General features: G+C 34.7%; 1 protein-coding gene across 3 annotated transcripts in view; it reads left to right on the forward strand.

The window, feature by feature from the left end:
- The window catches only part of LOC139979695 (short transient receptor potential channel 4-like), an 83,668-nt gene that overhangs the window by 7,627 nt on the left and 51,949 nt on the right, over positions 1-24,092 (forward strand). For 2 of the 3 annotated variants that reach the window (XM_071990729.1, XM_071990727.1), the window contains exon 2: positions 6,489-6,590. The gene's annotated coding sequence lies outside the window, so the exon portion shown is untranslated. Of the gene's footprint in view, positions 1-6,488; positions 6,591-13,650; positions 13,857-24,092 lie in introns of those variants that run through there. The other variant, XM_071990731.1, reaches the window with a different exon arrangement.

Consider the following 24,092-nt stretch of genomic DNA (forward strand, 5'->3'; position numbering starts at 1 on the left):
GAAATTTCCCCATACCCCCCCCCCCAGGAGTCATACCTTAGTGATACCCTTGTTCATGTGCTTCAACTAAGACAATCTTCCACTAGTAGTAAAAGCATACTTTGGGAGTCATAATTACGTAAGTCTATATAAAAGCTTTGATTATATTCATCAGTTTGGTTGGTTAATCTATCGCATTTTGGATGGCAGATTCATGATGACATTTAACCTTTGAAAGACTTGAACTTTGGACGCCATTGTTCTTGATAACGAAAATGTGTGACGTCACCAACACCCATCCCAGGGGAATAGGTAGTAAATTGCACTCAAAGTTAAACTTGGTTTCAAAGAAAGTCGAGAGATAGGTATAATTTTGGTTTGTTATGTTCTGACCGCCGCCCATGCAGTCGGAGATGCATTTGATACCGACGTGTCACGCTCGACGCAGTTGTGACTATAAGCTCCCTTTTCATAAACATGACGAATAAGAAATAAAAAAAATTGTCACTGATATGACTATAATTAATTTGACCAAAACGATGACAGAAAAAACATAAAATATGAATGATCACAACATGACGTACTAAGAGGGCAGAAGCAAATCCTAACAGACTTTTCTTAAGAAATAAAGAAAAGGCAATTTTTTTTTTGATAGGCTTAGGCCTGCTGATTTAATTTCGGACTATCCAAGTGATAGTATAATGTGAACTTTGATCGATCATAAAAATATGTTAAGTATATATTAAGTTATGTATATATAAATATGAACGTTTTGTGGTCTGATATGAGCATTGAGATTTAAGATTTGCCGAAGATACGATTTTTAATGTTTGTCGGTAGTCTTTTTTTTATTATGTTCATAATTTATCTGCCCCCAGGAAAAAAATGGAAATGGCCATTGATCAAACTATGACGTAGAATTTTAACATCAACAGAACGTTAACTATTATGGAGCCATTAATGATTAGGTTCGATTCTAATCATTTCGTCCATTTACATACAGTATTGATCAAATTTGCGAAATTCAAATTATGAATCTCCAAATATATACCATTTTCTACTTTTTGTTATAATTGAGACCAAACAAGTTGTATTAAATAAAATAACATCGTTTCACCGTAAAACAGGGAGCCTTGTTGCCAGATGCCTAAGTTGATACATTTTCTGATTTGTATTAACATAACATTTGGTAATATTTCTTTTGCCGTATATAGCACACGATTGGGTCATAACAATAGGATGTGAGATAGCAATTGGCATCTCGTATCCAGGGCAACAAAAAGGAAAGGTTGATAGCACACAGTAAATCTATAGCATACAAGTCTATACTCAAGCTCATAGCCCGGCCGGTCCACAAGGGGGCCGTGCCATCCCCATGCAGACACTACATGTGCCCCCTCCCGATCTCCATACCTCGCGTGTACAGAAACTTCTCAAGTTACAGGACATGAGTATTGTGCCCCTCCTTAAATTGTTAGTGCTCCTTTGATAAATGTGACTGAATGGAGATTGCTTGGATGCAAAATGGTGCTATATTATTGCAACCTTTTGATAAAATGTTGAAGACTTTTCGACTTTTTAGGTTGTACCGAATATATCATGTTGCATATTTTTCAACTGTACTGTAGGAATTTTTGTAATATTTTGTCTGTCAGTACAGGTTGGGGAGGTGAGGGGGGGGGGGGTTGCCTAGCCTCCTCATTTATTCTAGTGTGATTTAGCCCCCCCCCCCCATCGACTCCGCGAAGTATACGTTGTAACGTCCCAATCAACCTCGTTTATTTTTGGCTGTAAATCTGTGCAACCCCTTTCAAATATTCGCCGAATGGCAAATGACATCACAATCGTATTTCAAAACGCTCCATAATTACGACTCTTTCTACGAGCAACAGGGAAAAAAACAACGTTTAGATTTGCTTTTGGAAAGGTGATGACTAATTACATATGAAATGTCTGGGCGACGAAACTTTTAAAATTAGTCCGTATTCTTTCATATTCGCTAAGGAATGTTTAAGGGCTGAAAATATTCTATATATAATATATGTCTTATTTTCATTAGTTACAATATTAACTTTAATAATTCTCAGTGGGTTTGGTAATCATTGGCTGCAGCCAAACGCAAGACGTTGTATTAATTGATTAATTCCGTGAATTATTTTTTGTTTTATCGTGTAGCGCCCTAACTAAACCCTTTCAATGGATTATTTAATTGAAGAAGAAAAAACTACAACCAGAAAACAGAAATTAGCTACAACATATTCAAGGTCGTTTTGAATTGGTTACATACCCAAATGTTCAAGAGACCACATTGAAAATTTGACAGTTTTACTTAATTATCCAGAAAGACGCACGCCCCCCTTTACAAACCAACCCCCCCCCCCCCAAATAACAAAGGAAAAAGCACAATGATATAAGAAAATACCAAACACGAATAACACAAACTAATGAATAATTGTTACCCGAAAACTCGTTAGTGTTCAGTCTCTAATTAGTGAAACAATAAAAGACAAAGAAAAAAGACAGAAAGAAAAGGAAATGGCGACGTCTCCCCAATGCACTTAATCGTTTTATGTTAGATCTTGAAGTGTTTTGATGCTGACCGTTATTAAGTTTGAACACCCCCCCCCCCAACCCCCGCCAAGTTTACCGACTTATGCGATTCAACAATTTGTACAGACTTATTCCTAAAAGATGTCCTTTATATTTTGTTCTTTTCATTCCTTTCCTGTTGTTTTGAATTTTTTTGTTCATATCTTTACTTTTCGCTTCTCTCTTTGTTGTTGTCCCTTTTAGTCAGCGTGAAATTTTATGATCTTTAATATTTATTTGCTTTGACCAGAGGCTTTTTGTTTTTTTGTTTACTACTTCAAATGTCCCTCGGCTTCTAACCAAACAAGCTTTTAACACTCTTAATGCATAATCTACGTTGTCATCTTCCTACATATGCTAATTGCTGTTCCGTATAGCGGAAATACATATATATATATATTTATATAAACATTATAAATGACATGCGAATGCAGCCGAAACTTGTTGATTTTCATCGCAGGAAATCATTTCAATTATTAAGATGGAACCCGTATTGAAAAATGATCTATTTTGTAATACAAACTTTCTGAGAATATAATGTTCTCCCAGGTAATTTAACATCTATTACCGAAAACGATTCGAGATTTATCAAATGCGGTAAACCAAAATTGATGCCACACATTTGCATGGGTTTGCAGTATTTGGCAACGGTTATAGTGATAAGTAGGTTTTTAGCGCCATTTGCGTTTGGAAAACTAATTTGAATTGTATGTATATATGCGCGGGTGTGCCGGCGCGTGCGCAAGTGTGTGTGTCTTGGTGTCTTCTTTTAAATATTCATTTTCATTTTTCATGGACTGCCGACTGCGCACGGAAGATTATCATTAAGAGTATACCTGTATTATATATATATATATATATATATTATATTCCCAGAGTTGAAACTGGTAGGCGCGACAATGCCTGTATACCCTTAATGATAACCTTCCGTGCGCAGTCGGCATATAATGTATGTACTGTAATCGTTCTTTCTTACAGTAAGATTACTCAACCCGCAAATTCTATTCCATGCAAGAGTTCGGTTACAATTTTGACAACAAAATTCATAGGCGATATAAGAAAACGCATGCAGCTCTCTTTCCCCCTGGGTTTTGACTTTCAAAGCTGTGACTATCCATAACTTTTTCGACACAAGTGCGTAACAATAGTCGTCTAGTCGTTAGGAAGGTAAGGATCAACATAAATCCATACTTTAGCAATGCGCTAAATAGTTGAACGTGTTTAAAAGTAGGCTGTAGTGGATGAAACAGGAATGATGAGCAAAAAACTACTTGTTACATATAATATAATTGCCGGACCCCTGGGACCATCTTCAGCCAGTTAATTATAGTGCAATGAATAAATGTAACAATTACGATGAGCATGGAGGTTTAAGAAATTGACAATAATACACATATAAATGAAGTAATTCAATCGATTCAATATCAATGAAAATAAACGAATATCAAACTGATATTCTGTTGCCTGAAGTTGGTGGCCTATAATTAACCAAAAAGTTGTATATGTATGTAGGCCAAAACCATATTCATTTTTGGAATTTTGTATCGCAAAGACATGACCCTTTTTTTCTTTAAATTTAATGGCATTTTGTGACAGCATCTTACCACAGCAGAAATGCTTGAAAAACATTGGTATAGTCTATGTAAAAGAAGAATGGATCCATGGTTACGAGATAATCCTTATAGGAAGGTCATGCATATACTGTCTAGACGTTTAACATGAACGGTGTCCATGGATATCAATACAAAAGTGCTTTATTTTTCACATTTGTGAATAAAATTGATTTCAAAGAGAGTATATTCCCTGTGTTAAAAAAAGAAAGAAAAAATATGAAAAGGAAAAGAATAATAAAAAAGGAATGATTAAAAGTCAAAGAACTTCACTTCTACTCCGAATTCAGGAAGCACTATATCTTGCTTGCACCTTCGAAGTATTTTTCCTCCTTATATTGTTTAATGATCTCATTAGACATTCGTTAATCTCTTATAATAATTGCAAGAGTTCAAGACATAGGGTGGTGGTTGGGGGGGGGGGGGTGGGGGGTAGCCTACTCCAGAAGGCGTTTATCAATTTGAAAATGTTTACAATTAAGGGTGGAGTACACTAATACCTTCTAATATGTCTATATTATACACCGCACCAAAACCTTTTTTTGCCATACGTGTTGAACATACTATGAATTAAGCCAAATGATGAAGATTATTTCAAAGAATTCCCACAGCTACACCCCATTTACTTAGCTCACAATCTCACGTGATTATATCAAAGATTGTTTATTAAAAAAAGAAAGAAAAAAGACACTTTAGATTATTAACAAACAGCATCATTCCACAAAGACAAGAGAACTAATGAAAAGTTCGTCAATGTAGAACATACATATACAAAGGCCAGCAATTACGCGACGCCCACTTGAAATAGCTTCTTATTTGCTAATGGTGTACGGTATTTAGCTATAGCACGGAATAGAAGCAATATAATTGCGTTTACATAAATGTGTGTATAAGTCACTTGTTGTCAAGGGTTTGACAATTGTTTCAGGCAAGCTTCCTGCTGGAATAATACTTCAGCTGTAAAATGAAAATATTGGAAGAATTCTGCATTTTTGCATGTAGAGAAGCCCGCTATTGTTAGCGATCCAATTTTGTTAAAAGTATAACTTTGGTCATAATTTTCAGTTTTGATATATTTAAGTCTAAGGAAAATATAGAGAAGATTAAGTTATAGTAATGTTCCTCTATATCTATTTCCGTTTTCAAAATATTCACCTTTACATGATAATAAATCTATGGAATGCTCCTTTAAGGCTAAACTGATGACGCAGTCGGCTCCTCAGTGTATATAGGCCATAATGTTTAAATGTGAATCGATTGTACTATAAATTTTAATAACTGAAACAAAACATGTTCTTTAAATCTCACGTAAACAACAGAGCACCGTTTGATGACATGAAACACCATTCGTACTTGTCAAATTGGTTATACACAGTATAGAAACATGTCATTTTAAGGGCCATAAACAAATCTTGCTTTCCTATTTAGTTTGGCGTTGTATCTCATATTCATATGTGTATTAGACTATATAGTCCAGTCGCTTTCATTAATTAGCCTCAACAGTTTAAACGGTCAGTTCTCAATAAAAAAAAAATGTTATAGAAAACCAACATGGACTTATGTCAATGCCTGTTTCACGATCTAACAAAGTCATCCTTTAACCGGAATTAGAGTATGGGGAAGGGTGGGGGGGGGTGGGAGGAAGTCAGTAAAAAGATGACCAAATAGTCTCACAAAACTTTCAAACGAGATGGATAGACGAGGGAAACAGCGCTATACAGACATGTCCGATCATTACTGAGCTCTTCAATGACTCTGATATTTTGGTGTTTAAATAAGTAATACATTGCTAATACTTGGGAAACGTGGTTGACACAAATAGTACGAATATTAACCAGTTTGGAGAACATATAAAAGTCATATAAATCAAGATATATCCAGTGTTTTGTGTTTCTTTTCTCTTTGTACTTGAAATGCTGAAAGAGACCCTAAGAATACATTTTCCAGTCATTGGCAAAATTGTGCATATTTAGTCTGCGTTGTTTGCATTTTATGGCATGCTTCAGAATGGAAAGGAAATTAGAAAATTAGAAAAAAGAAAATAGAAAAAAAAAACGAAAAAGGAAACAAATAAATGCCGACGGAATGGGATTTTCCCGACGATTGCGGAAAATTTTTATTTTTTTATTTTTTATTGAATGCAATTAAATGTCAATATCGATATTAGATTATATAAATATATGGAGCAGTGTAATACTTTATAATTATGGAGAAAACATCAAGTAACTGCTTCTTATATATGCAGAGAGGCTTTTTCTATGTTTGCGTATACGGCCTTGTATACTAATGCTTTCGTTGTTGTTCTTGCAGGAGCCTACACTGCAGTATCAGGGAAAATAGTTTACACATACGCACAGTAGCTGAACAAAACAGGAACTTAGAACTTTCTTCACCAAGTGTGGTCTACATCAGGTAAGTAAAGCTAAGCGTAATACATTTATAGGTCATATATATATATGTTTATATATATATATATATATATATATATATATATATATGTTTATATATATATATATATATATATATATATATATATATATAGGCCTATATATATATAAACATATATAGGCCTAAATATATATATATATGGATATATATATAGGCCTATATGTTTATATATATATATATATATATATATATATATATATATATATATATATATATATATATATATATATATATATATATATATATATATATATATATATTAGAATATACAAGGTTATTACCGAATATTTGCGCATATAGAGCCTTGTAACATATCCGTACCAATACCCTGGGACATTTTGGCGTGTACTCGTATAGAGTTCCCATGCTGTTGTACTCGTTTACTGCAAATATGCTGAAAACCTCCGTAACAAACTAAAAAAGAAATATATTTTAACATCTTCTTTGGAATGCTGTCAATTGTATAGGATTATTCCAGATGTAACAATAGTTGACATAGGTTATAATAACACTGCTGAAATCGCTGTAGCGTCAGATACGGTGATTGGAATTTTACGCTATATAAAGCGCGGTGTCGATTGCTTCAAATAAATCACTCACTTTTTTTGTCAGAAAAAAAAAACAAATCGCCAGTTAAAGTCATAACTTTTGAAGTTCAGTATACTCCTTGAAGATTTGCCGTCTAAATGATCTTATGTATAGGCTGTACCTCGCATGTGTCAAGAATCGTTGTATTCAACAAACGGTGCTGTAGTATTTAAATAAAATTATTGTTCAAATCTTATTTTCGATTACCCAATAGACTGCGTGGTTGAAATGTCCAATGTTTCCGCCCTTCCCCTACGTCCCCTTGTCGTACATAACAGAAGTGACACTATTATACATGAACTAAAATAGTGCATGTATATACCCGGAGCGGACTGGCTTTCCGGCTACGAACTCGTGGTTGCGAAGGGGGGGTGGGGGAGGGGGAGGGCTACTGTCGCCGATTACGCAGCTTGTTGCAAGGTCCTATAGCACCGCCGGTCTATGTATTGAACTGACGTATGAGACCATACCGTGTTGCTTGGAAAGTCGTGTCGTGCTGTTAACATCAGTTGATTGAGTTTCCAACGTGAAATCTAAATAAATGAGGAATAAAAAGCAGACATAAGAAAGAATAAAAAGTTAGTTCCTTGCCAATGTAACATAAAACCTATTGCAAAAGGACATAAAATCCTATACGGTGTACCTTACTGCAATATATCACGTCTTTGCAACTAATTTATTCAAATTGCTTGAGGTGAAGGACAAATTGTATCTTCTGATCTATTTGTAACGAGCGGATATTGTAAATTTCAACCTAACACGCCCGTCGTTTGAAGATTTTTGTTAAGGCTTAAGTTTCAAACAAATGCGAAATATTACCATAATTTATATGTAAATAACTACTAACTGATTGCACCTTACCGTGGATAATCAGCTGCTGCCGTTACGTTATACAACAGTTGTTTTCATTTATGCGGACACAACCTAATTGACCGCACTTGACGATCAAATGTTACAGTAACCGTATAAAGATTTCTACATGTTAACCTCTATAATTCTTTTTTACAAAAGAATTAGCTACACTGAATGCAAGAAGAACGAATACACTACACCCAGGTGCTTAAACATCTATCTTTTAACGTGTATACCTATATCTATACCTATACTGACCTGTAAGTGCTTAGGCCAATATATACTCCGTGACCCTAAACTATCACCCTGGCTATAGGCTTAGTTACCTATACCAACACATATCGACATATACCCATCTTCCTTAGTTCATATATAGGAATACTTACCTTGTTAACGTGTACCTCTCTATACCTATACTGACCTGTAACTGCCAGCTTAGGTCTATACCCAGCCTTTACTATCAACCTGCCTATAGGCTTACCTACCTACCAATCCATATCGACATACGTATCTTCCTAACTTCCTATACATTTAAATACTTACCTTATACCTATATACTCACCAATTTACTTATACCTACCTATTTACCATCTATATCTATACATATCTACACATACCGATAAATACAAATATGTAAAAAAAAGTCGGTTTCAAATATATATAGGCCCGTGGTTCGAATTCCGGTGGAGGCTGAAAGTTTTTTCACTGTTCTTGATTTTCCAACTCATTACGATTTTCATTTATATATATATATATATATATATATATATATATATATATATATATATATATATATATATATATATATATATATATATATATATATATATATATATATAGCTATAAATGCTGGTGTCTATAATTTAACTCGTTTAGCCGTTTAAGATATATATTTGGCCTCAGCACTTACAATAGCCCATGTTTTCCGCTAAGCTATACGGTATATTAAATTCATCACAACGTAATTGAACATGAAAGTACGTCAATTTATGCATCTTCGTAACCATAGAAAAGAAAATTAAAGACTAAAATAGAGAGAGAGAGAGAGAGAGAGAGAGAGAGAGAGAGAGGTGGAGAGAGCAAAAACACACACACACACAGCAGACCCATCGTCTAATTATTGGAAAAAAGTCTTTGATAAGTAAGCTGGTATGTTTGCCACTACATATACTTACACGCTATCTGCACACGCATGCACGAACGCGTGAAAATCTATTGTGTCACGAACAAGTGCGGTCCATCAAGTTTGATAGATTCGAAAGCTATCATTTTACGGTCGCAGTCTCACTATGTAAACTTGCCAAATTTAAAAATACCAGTAGACGTGGAAAGGTGAACTTTATACCTCTTAAAACAGATGCCAGCGAATTTATTGTTAACCTATTAAGTCAACTCCATTAAGGATTGAATAACGGTAGTTAAAAAACAAAAATAAAATTGAAATAAAGAGCGCAAAATCGGCGGTTGATATTTGTGTATCATGATGGTAATATAGGATAACCTATACTATGTAGTATGTACAGACATATTATATCATATCGCGTTAGGCTATACATACTGTATCTACTGAAATAGTATATAGTATTAACATTTTACATCGAAACAGTTGGTAAATGGATCCACATGTTTCGTGAGCCAATTCGGACATATGAATGCCTTGCTATCAATGACTGTGTGTGTACCTTGACAAACTGCAGTAGACGCATATCTATAGGAGCATATAGAAAAACCACCATACCACTAAAACCAGTAGATATGGTACTGAATTAGGCAATAAATGTTGTGAACTGAAGCACACACAAAAAGTTGTTCAGAAGTGAAATAAAACAGACTAAGGCAATGAGCATGTTAATACTCATTCAATTATTCCAGCAAAATTCGCAGGTCTTGATCTATTGACTCAAATTCAGAGCCAATAAGTGAAGCTCCCTGGACAGTTTGCTGGGCCCTGGTTCAACAAACGAATTTTATACGATCTTACACTGTTTTGTTGGACTGAGGGAATGTGGGGGTCGGGGTGGATGAGCGGGGGGGGGGGTAGCGGGAGGTAAATGTTTAGAATTTTGCTCTCAAAAGGCAAGAGAATTCGCTACTCACAGATTGACACTCTCAAAGAGGGAACTTCCACTCTTTGGATTTAAAAGTTTGGCAAATCTTCTATACTGTGAATAGCGAACTGAACAATTGCCAATTAAGCCTTAAAGGAGCATGCATTCCTTAGATTCAGTTACAATTTTCTTGCTGTGTATTAAAAAATCAAGAGAAATCCATTGTTATTTTCAAGGAGCGCCTCGTTCGTGCTGAGTTGGAAAGCAACGTAATAGTTTCATTCAACGCAAATCGCGGTTCTTTTGAGTTACAGCCAAATTGATAAACTCAGTCGGCCGTCCATGCAAACTACCTACTGCAGTATGAATATGCATACATTATACAGTAATCATTCTGTCTACAGTAAGATTGCTCAACCCGAAATTCTATTCCAAGAGTTCGGCTACAATTTTGACAACAAAGGCGATATAATTAATGAATGCTGCTCCCCCCCCCCCCCCCCCGCATTGATTTTGACTTTCAAAGCCGTGACTATATCCATATAACTTTGTTCGACACAAGTGCGTAAAAGTCGTCAAGTCGTTTGACAACAGATATATATATATATATATATATATATATATATATATATATATATCTATATATATATATATATATATATATATATATATATATATATATATATATATATATATATATATATATATATATATATATATATATATATATTTACCGTGGTATATGTCGTGAAAACGTGACCGGGTTAATTTAAAAAATCATACAAGCCTCAGTGCATACATGCATCATATAATATTATAATATGAACAACTACCACTACTTATACTTACATTTGTTGGGAGAGCTTAATTCCGAGTAAGTCTGATTTATAAATGTATGACGTACTGATATATTCATTGTAACTTTTTTTCTGAGATTTCAAAAAAAAAAAAAATTATAAGAAAAAAAATAACAAAAATTGAACTTAATTATGACTGGCAGCGATTGGGTAAACATTCCCTCTAAATGATTGTTGCTTCGGACTCGTTAATCAAATATGATTTGTGATCGCGAAGGTTAATATTTTCATGTTTAGGAACAATTTTTCTCTAGATTTGTAGTGTGATGCACGCTATGCAAGTAACTTACATATAGCTATAGTCATATATCGATACGTGTTACACTGTAGCCTATTCCCCCCACTCTGTATATCACTTGTTGTTATTCATAGTATTAAGCGATTACTTTTGTATGGTGTTCAGAAATATCCGAATTGACCTGGGAGTGTAATGAGAGACAGAATCGTTATCCAGAGGGGATGGCGTTATGAAGAACCCAGAAGCTTGTACATCAGGACCGTAGCCAAGTGGAGGTGTATGTTATGGGGCTGGGGGGGGGGGTCACGTGGTACCTCAACATTTTCCAGACTTTTCTTCCATATTGCTTACATTCATAACACAAGCACGCAAAATCGTATACACTTGCAAAATGTAAGCTTTGCTACACAAATGTAGTTTAACACGATAGAAATGATACCATCACATTGCACTAACACCCCTTGTCCGATTAATTTTTTTCTCAAAGGAGCACCCATATAACACTCACCAGAACGAACCGCACAGCAGCCAGCTGCCACCCCCCTCCCCCTTCAATCCCTTTCTAATGGTAACTCTGGCAACGGGCCTGTTTCGAAGTGTTGCCATCAATGTTACTGGAGTACTTCTGTCCATGGGGCTTCCTATTTGTCTGCTGCATCATACAATTATGCAAAGTAGGATGGGGAGGGGTTGTGGGAGGGAGGGGGTTGTGTGACGGTAGATCCTGGGAGGGTACGGTCAGCTTGACTTGCTCCGTTCCTTAAAGGGGTGTCTTAAAACACAAACATAACCATTAACAACCACTGGCATTAGTCCAGGTAGTATATATCACATTTAATTTTGAGAAAAGTCCCTTCAAACATATGAGATACAACAATTAACGCAGCTGAATGATTTTGTATAATCAACAGACTATTATGTCATTTCTTCAGATGCAACAGAAACCTCGCTGTGAAAACCTAGGACTTTTATGGTTTCAAATAACGTTATTACAATGTATTGCAATTAATTTAGTCTGTCTAGGAAAATAAGTTTTGAATGTCATCTAAGTGTAAGTTCTCGCTTGTGGTTTTTATGTAGATGTAGTTAAAACGACAAGATGCTTTGGTTGAGTTATTATTAGAATTGATCAAACAAAGGATCAACATTCACACTGTGGTACTGTCTACTGAGGATCTGACGTCATCATCAATTTAACCTTAAAGGAGCATTCCAGATAGTTTTAAAGCTAAACATATTGCAAACCGGAAAAGATTAAAAACGAAAGAAAGAGAGACAAAACAAACAAAAAACAGAAAACAACATTACCAGCACTCAGTTAACTATAGGACTATATCAAACTAAAAAGACTAAATTTTTGTCTGAAGTTGTCCTTTAACCGTCGCTAAGGTTTGTACAACGAGGACGTCATATTTTAAAGATTGTTTTATAGTTCGGCCTGTTTGTTTCACAATTAAACAATTTATCCGTCAGATTTAGATCTTTGCTTTGTTAGCTTACCATTCTTTATCCCGACAGGAAAGGGATATAGGGATTGGGGACATGATATAGATTTTCCAGTGCACCAGATTATAATATTCGAGAAGTTATATTAAGTATCGACTCAATATCTGTGGACGCACAACTTATAATTTGATCCCTCCCTCCCCCCCCCCCCCAACCCAGAATTTGGAGTTAAAAAATTCTGTGAAATTTATTTTTTATTTAAATCCCAACATCACTATTATTATTCTTATGATTATTATCACAGTGTTGACTACTTGTTGTCCTATAAACAAAAACAGTTTTTCAGTGCAATTACTCTAATTTAAAAGTGCAATTTCTATTCTGTTGTAAAAATTGCCAAGATAATAATTCATTTACGTTTTTGTACTTTTTCGTTTGTCTTCTGTCACGAGTTTCTATACAGTTTTACGTTGGTTACACGTTTTTTGAAACGAACCACTTTTGCAATTGTATAATATACATATTAGTATTCACTTCAGTTAACGCACATTATATAAATTGGCTCCTATATGGATTGAAGTTCTATTTTATAAATTAGCATATCCCAAAAACACTAAGTATACTCGCTGTCTTCTCAGAAAGCGACTCTAAAACCACCGATGCATATACCTTCCAAAGTACGCGGCTTATTACTGCTGGTATGTATACTCCCGTCTATTTTCCTTTTCGGCGTCCATTAGAACTAATGCTTAATTAGTTGGCGTCTTCGTTACGATGAGGTAATAATATACTCAGGCCAATAATCGGAGGAGGTCACTATTAATACTAATTGGTATATGTGTACTGACAAAACGTCTTGGTAGTATTATTCGTCCAAGCACATGCGTATATATTCACACACACACACACGCAGAGCTTATACTTTTAATTTATGTGGGGTTTGACTATTCAACACAGGATAATACAAAAAAAAAAAAACCCGGACCCGGTAAAAATATTTCTCAATCATGGAAATGTGGTCACGGAAATGAAGCGAAAGTCGTCTTTATCAGTTCATGGCAGGTTTCCTATACATTCAGAGTCTGAAATAAAATAATTGTTAACAGCGTTCTATATATAGTTACAAATACAATCACTTGTCCGGGAAAAATTAATTGCGTCGTTAACTATCCATAATGGAAACCATGTTTCAAATTTGCAGGTAAGTTAAAAGTTAGCAGTTCTTCTCTTGTAATTATATTATTAACAATAACCAGACAAATAAACTAAATTACCAATTTTGTTTTTAATGTAAGGCATTGCAGCGACTACCGAGGAAGGAATATACGTGGTAGTGTGTAGAAGAGACGTTGTCAATCGCTCTAATAGTTTAGTCCAATGTTGAAAGCGAAGGAGAGATTCGGTCATTAAAATTGTACTAAACCACCTTCAAGTTTTTGAGTAACTTTTTAAATTAATATGTTGCAACATGTTTGTTTCTTGGAATATGAAGTATGTTGTAGGTTGTGTCTGTCTGTAACTCTGTGTGTATGTTTGTGAGTGTGGTTGGTGATTGGAATCCAGCACGAAATAATTAATGTTGTATGTTAATGTTGTATGTTGCGTTAAATAGTTCCAGATAATTTTGTGCTATATTCGTTATACTCGACTGAAATATAGAGACAACCACACGCATAGGAACAATGACATTATGTTTTTGTAAACTTGAAAGATTTACAAATGACAAAAATAACACATTTGCAGTAAATTGCTGTGGGAAACACAATTTTGTTTAAAAAATCAAACATATCCAGCAAAACCTTCAAGAATTCAGTTTTTATATCATTTTTTATTGTTACCAGTCTCTAAGCCTTCACGAGGATATAAAAGACTTATGTAAAAGTTGAGAGGGCCCCTGACGTTTCGTTCCTAGCAGGATCTACTTTCAAAGGGTAACTATTATAGCCTCTGAAAGAAGATCGAAAAGTCATGTCCCTCTAATCTTTTACATACCTACCCCGGCTCTTTGCAATAAAGATAAGCAGTTGCTTACAGTGTTTCTCTCTCTCTAGGATATATGAACACTGAAACTAGAGGAATGAAGAGCTTATTTGCCTCCCATCGGAACATTCATTAAAAGTAAATCCACTCGTTTCTCATGAACAGGGACTCTCTACCGTGATTCGTCATTCAGACTAAACCGCATATCGTATATCAAATATGTACATTATTCACTGTCTTCTTTGCAGTATATTTTTAATGTTAAAGCAATATATATATATATATATATATATATATATACATATATATATATATGTATATGTATATGTATTTGTATATGTATATATATATATATATATATATATATATATATATATATATATATATATTTATATATATATATACACCGAACGATTTTTTTCTTATTGCATGAAATATATGGATGATGTCGCTTTAAAAATAAAAGTTGCAGCGTGGACTATAATATAAGTCGTGTTGGTTGATTCATAGTCCATAATACATACAATATTAAGCATATGGATGACTACACTTCCTCATAATATTAATATTAATATGCAATAGATCATTTAGAAAGCAACTTCTATCAATCAATAGGTTTCTTTTCAACACCATCATGCATTTTTTTTTTATAGATATTACCTTAGAATCAACAGTTTAAGTGACTGGAGCACGTAGTTTAGCAATACATTTCGCTCAACTGGATCAGTATGTCATATACACACAACACAAGAAGCTGTAGGAATATGTATAAAGAATATTTTGGTCATAGCATGTTTGCATTTTACATGTATATTTCAAATCCATATTAAGCAACCTCCTATATGGGAAAAAAAATCAAACATATACAGTGTGTATTTATCTAAAAAAAAACAAAAAAACAATCGTTCCTATTTAAATTTAATAGGGTTCATTTTTTGATATATTGATCGACGATAACCACTCCACCTTGCAAATGTAGAAACCCTAAACGTAAGAATTGCGTCATGTGACCATGACTTTTACGACCCTGGCTCATTCACAATATCAGTAGACTCTATTTATGCTACAAAAAGCCGTCTTTTTCCTATCTTGAATGTTACACAATGACCTTTTTCTATCGACATATAAAATTAAAATGTTACATTTATAACTGTCCGGTGGGTATTTCTGTACGTAGGCGTTTGGAAATTGGTTGGTCAAGATTTGGTAAAAGAGACTAACTCCATGCAGTGGGTTTACATAACGAGCCAGCTTATTTCTTCCTTAACGAATCTCACGGGGCCTGAAATATCGACTTTTATTTTGTCTGATGGGCATATGCGGTCAGTCATTAAAATACACGAACGGCCGGCCTTGTGTGTATATATATATATATATATATATATAATATATATATATATATACACACACACACATATATATATATATATATATATATACATATATATATACACACACACACATATATATATATATCTATATATATATATATATATCTATATATATATATGTGTGTGTGTGTCAATACGTCTATATGTGTGTATCTATATGTGGTTGTCTGTGTGGTAAAGGCTACCATTGAAATTGACAACCATCGTTACACAAAGTGTTTTTTTATAATCAAAATAACTAGTTTAATACTTTGCAACGGCGCGCGAAATCGCACTCGGCATTTTCGAGAATGTAATCTTTCTTCTCTATATGCCATCAATATCTTATATATACATGTTACTATGACAACGTTCTCGGTTCGTGCCAATGTGCGGGTTTGTTCGGGCGCTGTAGATTCTTTGTTCACCTGTGGCTCACGTAACTTGCTTCGTGCGTACTTTTAGATGATTTTATTACAAATAATGAAAGATAAACAATGAAGGACATCATTATCGGTTGCCTGTATGCGTGGCAGTTTAAGTGTAATCTCTTTTGATCTTTTCAAGTTTTTTTTTTTAATGTGCAGTGGTGTGTATATGTAGTGCATGTAAATGTATGGATTAATTTGTATAGCCCTACGGTCTATACTTATACGTTGTAATACTGCGTGCGTTGTGTCGTGTGCATGCATCGTGTACAACTTATATATTAGGCTGGTAGGCCTATACTTAATTTGATATAATCTTGTTTTAATGTATTTTTTAGCGTTCCATCGTCCATTTAACCCAGGTTGATTGAGCAATACTAGAATTTAGATTTACATTTAGTCAAACTGAGACACTAAGAGAAGGCTAATGCGGGGGTAAATCCATGAATTTTAATTTCAATCCTCAACAGTTTGTCGTTCTGGCACTTTTACGTTAGTATGTATTTATTATACATAAAACAAAATATGTAAAAAACAAACAGGAAAATTATTAAAAACAAATTCTTCATGAATTTTAATTTCAACCCTCAACAGTTTGTCGTTCGGACACTTTTACGTTAGTATATATCAATTATATATAAAAAATGATGTAAAGAACAAACAGGAAAATTATTAAAAACAAATTCTTCATGAATTTTTCATTTCAATCCTCAACAAATTGTCGTTCGGGCAATTTTTACGTTATTATATATTAATTATATATATAAAAAAAATATGTAAACGCAAACAGGAAAATTATTTAAATCAAATTCTGCATGAATTTTAATTTCAATCCTCAACAGTTTGTCGTTCGGACACTTTTACGTTAGTATATATTAATTATATATAAAAATTAAAATGCGATTGCAATTTTTAATTTACTTCATTATTTCATTTAAACTGAAATAGCATGCTTATGACCCATATCATTATTTCCCTTTATAGGATTAGAGTTTTGAGAAACTCACTAGGGGATCGAACTAAATATCTGAAATTATATAACTCAAAAAGGTGATTAAAGCTCACCTTCAATGTTAAGACAAAAGAACCGGTTGAATAACGGGTATAGAGTATAATAAACAGGCGCAGTATGGTAATTTAATAGTGTGAAACAATTTTTAATCGCAAAATGTTGGCAAATGTACACAAAGTCCCTATCATAGATTTATTATTTAATAAAATTGTTAGCATAGGGTTTTGTGGTATATATAAGGTCATATAAGGTGATACATAATATCGCTGGCTAGTTGAGGGAGGGGTGGGGTGGGTAGGGAAGAGATGTCATGTCGAGGAAATTAAATGTCGTGATTATTCTGATGCATTTTTAGGCATCTTTTCTCAAACAGTTTTTAAAATTATTATAATTTTTTGATTTCGTTAAATAAGAGCATTTCAAATATAACTTAAATTTGATTGTTCAGAAACGTTTGCTCACGGTCAACTCATATTGCAAATTGTTAATGCATTTTTGATTTAATGAATTGGGAAATTAAAGATTCAAATCCATTTAAACTTGCCGTCTCATTCAACTGATTTCAATTCCATTTGATAGTCTGCTGTAAAAGGCTTTAATTTGAAGAGAATACAGTGATTGCAGTCAACCGTACAGTTTTTTTTTCTCGTTTTCTTGGAATTTCCAAAATAGTCCCAATCCATAGGCTTTCAATTAGAGGTTCTACTCATGATACTTGCTCCTTACGATAGTAATACTCGTGTTATATAAACCGTTGTTCTGTCCATGCGCAATGCGAACAGGGAGGATCATTTAAACGCTAATAAAAAGTACAGGCAAAAAATCAGTGTATTTCCAGTGTAAATAACTCTGTGCTTTACTTTATAGGTTTATAATGTTGCAAGTGACGTTGGAAGCTTCCATAATGTAAGGGGGATGGGGGGGGGGGGAGGGTGGAAGGGGTTTGGATCCTCCCTCAGAAGGCTTCTCCTTTCGTCTGAAGAACTCAACAGGCAATTTCGCAATCTTGCGATGTCTTAAGAAGTTTATTCCACGTGTATAATCCAATATATTTTAGTCTATATATACTCCAAGATACTTTATTAGATATGTAGTATATAAAACTTTGGGAAATTGATCATTTCTGCATCTGGTTTACCTTTTGTGCTATACATCAAATAATTCAGCTGAATTGATCCAATATCACCATGGATTGCATCGAAACGTTCGGAGGAGTGATAGGGAGGGGGTGTGGCGGGGGGGGGGGGGGTTGACAGAAGTATTCTCCTGTCCTCAATTCAATGGTGGGTGCAGTTCCATTACCAACTCAATCTGCAGCTTCCATGTTCTTGAACCCCCCCCCCCCCACCACCCCACCCCAAAGTATGACGTAACAAGAGGAAGACGTAAAAATCTGCGTTATAATAAATATTCGAATTGTTGTCAGATTCATATACAACCTTCAAAATTAAGAAACAAAAATTCTACTCTATTGTCGTCTGCAGGGTCTACATTAGGATCGTAAGTTGCTTACATTACTTGTATACAACAACTCTAACAATAACATCTTACGATGCCTTTAAGGTGTTCTATCTCTCATATAGCTACACACATATGCAAATGAACGATAAATAACGAACTAAGAAAAGGGGGGAAACCCCTCACAACTGGTCTCAGATGGTATTAAAAAGGGAGAGAGATCAGAGAGCACCTAAACATAGGCGTAGGAGGCGGGGATAGGGGGGGGGGGCTGCAGCCCCCCAACCAACATTTTTTGGTGAAAATTCGGGCAATATGCTGATAATTTTTCGGGCACCTATACTGAAACAAGAATAATTTGCAATGTGTTTTTCAAATTTTTTGGTGAAAATTCGGCAATATGCTGATAATTTTTCGGGCACCTACTGAAAGAAGAATAATTTGCAGTGTGTTTTTCAATGGTTAAACTTATATTATTTTTATTATTATCGATATTGTTGTAACAATTTCCCCAATAATTATATATTAATATGGAAGGGTAATAACACGGAAAATGATTGTATGTTATTGGCATGTGATGTAATAACCGATGAATGCCTATATGATATGCACATTAACATGTTACAATTTTGGTTATATTTTTCGGGCAATTCGTTACAGCCCCCCCCCCCCCCCCAAATGAAATTAGGCTCCTACGCCTATGCACCTAACCTACCACTGGAGCCCTACTTTTCATTCGCGTGACAATTTCAAATCAGTATAACCTTTACTGTATTTAGTGCGGAATAAGTTAACAATATGTCCACTATGCAACAACGTACGGTACTTCACGGTAACGCCATTTCTAACTGACTGCACACTTTTGCTGGCATAATGCATTGAACAAACTGCATGCGCTGCAGGGCATTATTGACATTAAACTTACGGCGGTTTAACGGTTTAACTTACGGTTTAACCGGTTAACGCCGGTGCCTTTCAATCATAAGGTACCGAGTTCGAGTCACTCCAAGATGAATGTATGTCGCACAGTTACAGAGTTGTTGACTATTGACAATTCATAATCATGGACGTTAAATATGAATCTAAGAGATTGACTGCGGTCAGCTTGCGGCTTTGAAAAGCCAATGATGGCTTCTTCGCGAGTTCCTGCTTGCAGGGGGATCTAAAATACATACATATATACAAACATACAAACTTTGGAGTAATTTTTTTTTTAGAGAAAAGAAAGAACTTGAAAAAAATAAGCACAGGGACTATATACGGTAATCATTGAATACAAACAAACTGAAATAAATACAAACAAAAGGGGATAGGACTATAGGAAACGAGGGGTAGGAGGGGGGGGGGGAGGCGTTACCCATATGAAGCATTTTAGCAATGGCTACAGAAGTCATAAATTTTGATACAATTCGATGTCCGTGACATCTTAAATCGTAATTGAATTTGATATGCTTCAAAAGTAATTACTACAAGAGATATGAAAATGATTAGAAACTGCTGGCATCTCTGTGGAGGTCAGAAAGTCTGTCATTTTGTTGTTGATGTTGTTCTATATGCGAATAAATTGACTTATAGTTCTACAATTATTCGATTAATTAAATAGTCCAAATTTACGATGTAGACGAAAAAGTTATTGTCAATCAAACAAAACAAATGACATAAGAGGATTAACATTAAGAAATATTATTCAATTTTACTTGCAAAATGTTTATGATCAAAAGTAAAACAATGCAAGATTGACACCGTCTTCCAAGTTGATAGATATCAGAAGTAGAAATTACAAGTGAAAACCAAGACAAACATTTCCCTGTCCCTGTCCCTGTCCCTGTCCCAGTCCCTGTCCCTGTCCCAGTCCCAGTCCCAGTCCCAGTCCCTGTCCCTGTCGCCGTCCCTGTCCCTGTCGCTGTTTCTGACCCTGTCGTTGTCCCTGTCCATGCCGTTGTCCCTCTCGTTGTCCCTGTTGTTGTCCCTGTCGTTGTCCCTGTCCCTGTCTATGTCGTTGTCCCTCTCGTTGTCCCTCTCGTTGTCCCTGTCGTTGTCCATGTCCCTGTCGTTGTCCAGTCCCTGTCCCTGTCGTTGTCCCTGTCCACGTCCCTGTCGTTGTCCCTGTCCACGTCCCTGTCCACGTCCCTGTCCCGCTCCCTGTATTTTTTAATAGAAAAGGTAAAAGAAACTTCCCTATTTTGATACCTTTACGTTTCTTCTAAATTAGCTATTTTTAAGTGTTATCCGGTTACAAGCTGCTGCTTAAACCAGATCCAATTCATCCACCTCACCATGTTCTTTCTCCGCTCTCTTTGAAACCGAAGAAGATTAAAACCCGGTAAACAAGAAAGACCAGAAATATAATGAGAAGAAACTAACAAAATATAAGAAGTTACTAACAATTCTTAGCCTCTAGTAGAATATTTATACCAATCCGATCCACGAATGCATTATCGTACTCTTACACTGACTGAAAACTAGATTATGTTTTATCGAACCAAACACACCTTATCTCGAACACGAATTTAAGTACTCCTGAAAGGTCACGATGGGATTCGAGAGTATATGCTAACGTTTGTAAGGACATGTTTCAAGTAGAGATGCTTCAAGACTACAGTAAATCGGTAGCCTAATATCACACTGAACGATTGTCAACAGATACATACGATATAAACCCATATAAACTCACACAGAAACATAAACATGACGCGCATATACATACATATGTGTATATGTATATATATATATATATATATATATATATATATATATATATATATAAATGTATATATATATATAAATATATGTATATGTACATTAACATGGAAATTGACATTTCCATACATATATACATCTAAATGTACATATGAATACACATGCAATTCTCTCATATTTCTCTATGTATGGTGTTATTATTTGTACTGTTTGGCAGGTTATATACTTTTTATGATATTTTTCGTGTCTATTCATCATTCACTCATTCCGGCTGCAAGTGATTTTTCATGAGATAATCACTGGCGAGTACACAAGATTATATGACCAGGTCAATAGGAAATGGAATCAATCAAGACGAGTTGAAAGAAATCGATAAAAATCATTTCCGTATTTGCAGTAACCTCGGTTTTTTTTTTCCTTTAAGTGACGTAAAGATACAAGATACTTGAGTATCGACTGCAGTTTTGCAAGCAAATGTTGGTGATTTTGCCCCTTAATTAGGCTACCAGGATTTCTTTCCAACGCGAAAAACAAGTTCTAACTAACGACATTGAGTTACTGATCGGAATTTAGTTGTTAAGGTGACAGAAGAAATATTAACGTAAAAACACGCTAGTATGTATCCTATTACTTATGTAGATCAGAAAGAGTAAAAACAAAAACAAGTGAGACAACTTTCAATCAATGTTTTTAGACACTTTTAATGGAGACTCGAACACTGTAAACATTCAAATTTAAATCCTCGGATTTGTTGACTGAGATAAGGTCTTCCCAAATTATAATTATCTTAAGTTCTGCTTTGTGTGCCCAAAGCTCTCTCCTTACAATTACATATTCATTTATCTGGCTTTGCCAGAACTGAGGTAAACCTCACTTGACGTTGAGCTAAGCTTGTAGCCTGGAATCAAAATAGGCAAAGATTTGTAGCATTCACGTTTCGAAATTCCATTACGATTTGATTTCAATTGATTGACGAAAATCATGCATATGCCGGGATATATACATGTATATGTATATGTTTATGTATATATATATATATATATATATATATATATATATATATATATATATATATATATATATATATATATATATATATATGCATACAAGTGTATACACACACACACACGCAGACACACACAAAAGCAATTGTTAATTGTCACTGTATAGACTAAACAAACCAGTGGCTAAATTGCATCACGATTGTAAATTCAAGAGTTTGCAGTAGTCGGCTCTGTTTACTGTGTAATAAGTTTCACTTGAGTGACATTAAACATTATTGCTGTTTCACTGGAATTTACTATATACTGCATGTGTCGTACCACCAATTAATTGCTATACCATTGACTTATACACTAAACTCGTCACTTTCCAAGGACGCTAGAGCATATATAGAAGTTTTCAACTGACTTGTCCTACCCAGCAAATGATAGCTGATGGCTTGGTCTATCACCACATATTCAACTTTTGCCACCATGACCGTTTAGATTTTGAGTTCAGAGTTTAGCATAATGCTCCCCCAACCCCCAACCATCCCCACACCCCCAACCACCTGCCAGCTCTCGCTGCGTTATCTTCTTGTATCACCCAAGATTTTTTCTAAAATGCCTTAAATCACCTTCAATCCTCCAGATTTTTCGACCACCGGTAGTTTATTTTATCTTCTGCGGCATCCAAGCATAAAAAAGAATGGCGTTGCCTCAGAAAATGCCAAAAAACAATCAATACAGTAGGTCAGTTTATGGCTATTTCTCCACGATTAACCTTTCAGGCGGACGTGGTGCGATACCTGATGTATACTGTAGCAATTTAACGCTATGGCCTGTACTTTCTCATCATCGTATTTGTAAGTACCGTTGTGGATATTGTTCAAGTGAGATATTTCATCCTAGTTTAAATTGGAGAAAAAACAAAAACTCTTGTAGAAAGTTCAGGCCCGAAACGATTCATCTTTTAGTGTAGGCTAAACGTCTTATACAAAAATTATTTTTGACAATATTGCTACTTGATAAAAAAAAGTTTATTTAATTAAAGAAATTCAACATGAAGTAAGAAATTTTGATCGCGATAACGTAACCTTTTTCTCTCTCTCTTTAAATTTAGTATTTTAACAGTTAAAATCAGCTTCTTCATGATTCTAATTTTTTTATTAATTTAATTTTTTTGTAAATACGGCGCAAATTAAATTTCATATTTTTCAAATTCAAATAAGTTCCTTCAAGAGCTTAGCTCTTTCTGAATTACGGCGTAAAAGATATTTGATTAGGATAACAGTTCAATATAGGAAGGTTTGAACTTTGCCCTCTGTTAATTCTTTATTTATTTGCATATACCAAACCTGCACGCCGTACCATCACTCTAACATATACAGTCCTTAACCCATGTATTAGCCTCTTATGGAGTGTCATATTTGTCGAGAACTTTTTTGGTTTTACAATCACGATTGGATTTCGAACTTGAAGTATTCGATATTTACATGTTTTATGTTT

This window comes from Apostichopus japonicus, chromosome 14 (assembly GCF_037975245.1).
Source record: "Apostichopus japonicus isolate 1M-3 chromosome 14, ASM3797524v1, whole genome shotgun sequence".
Classification (NCBI taxonomy): Eukaryota; Metazoa; Echinodermata; class Holothuroidea; order Aspidochirotida; family Stichopodidae; genus Apostichopus; species Apostichopus japonicus.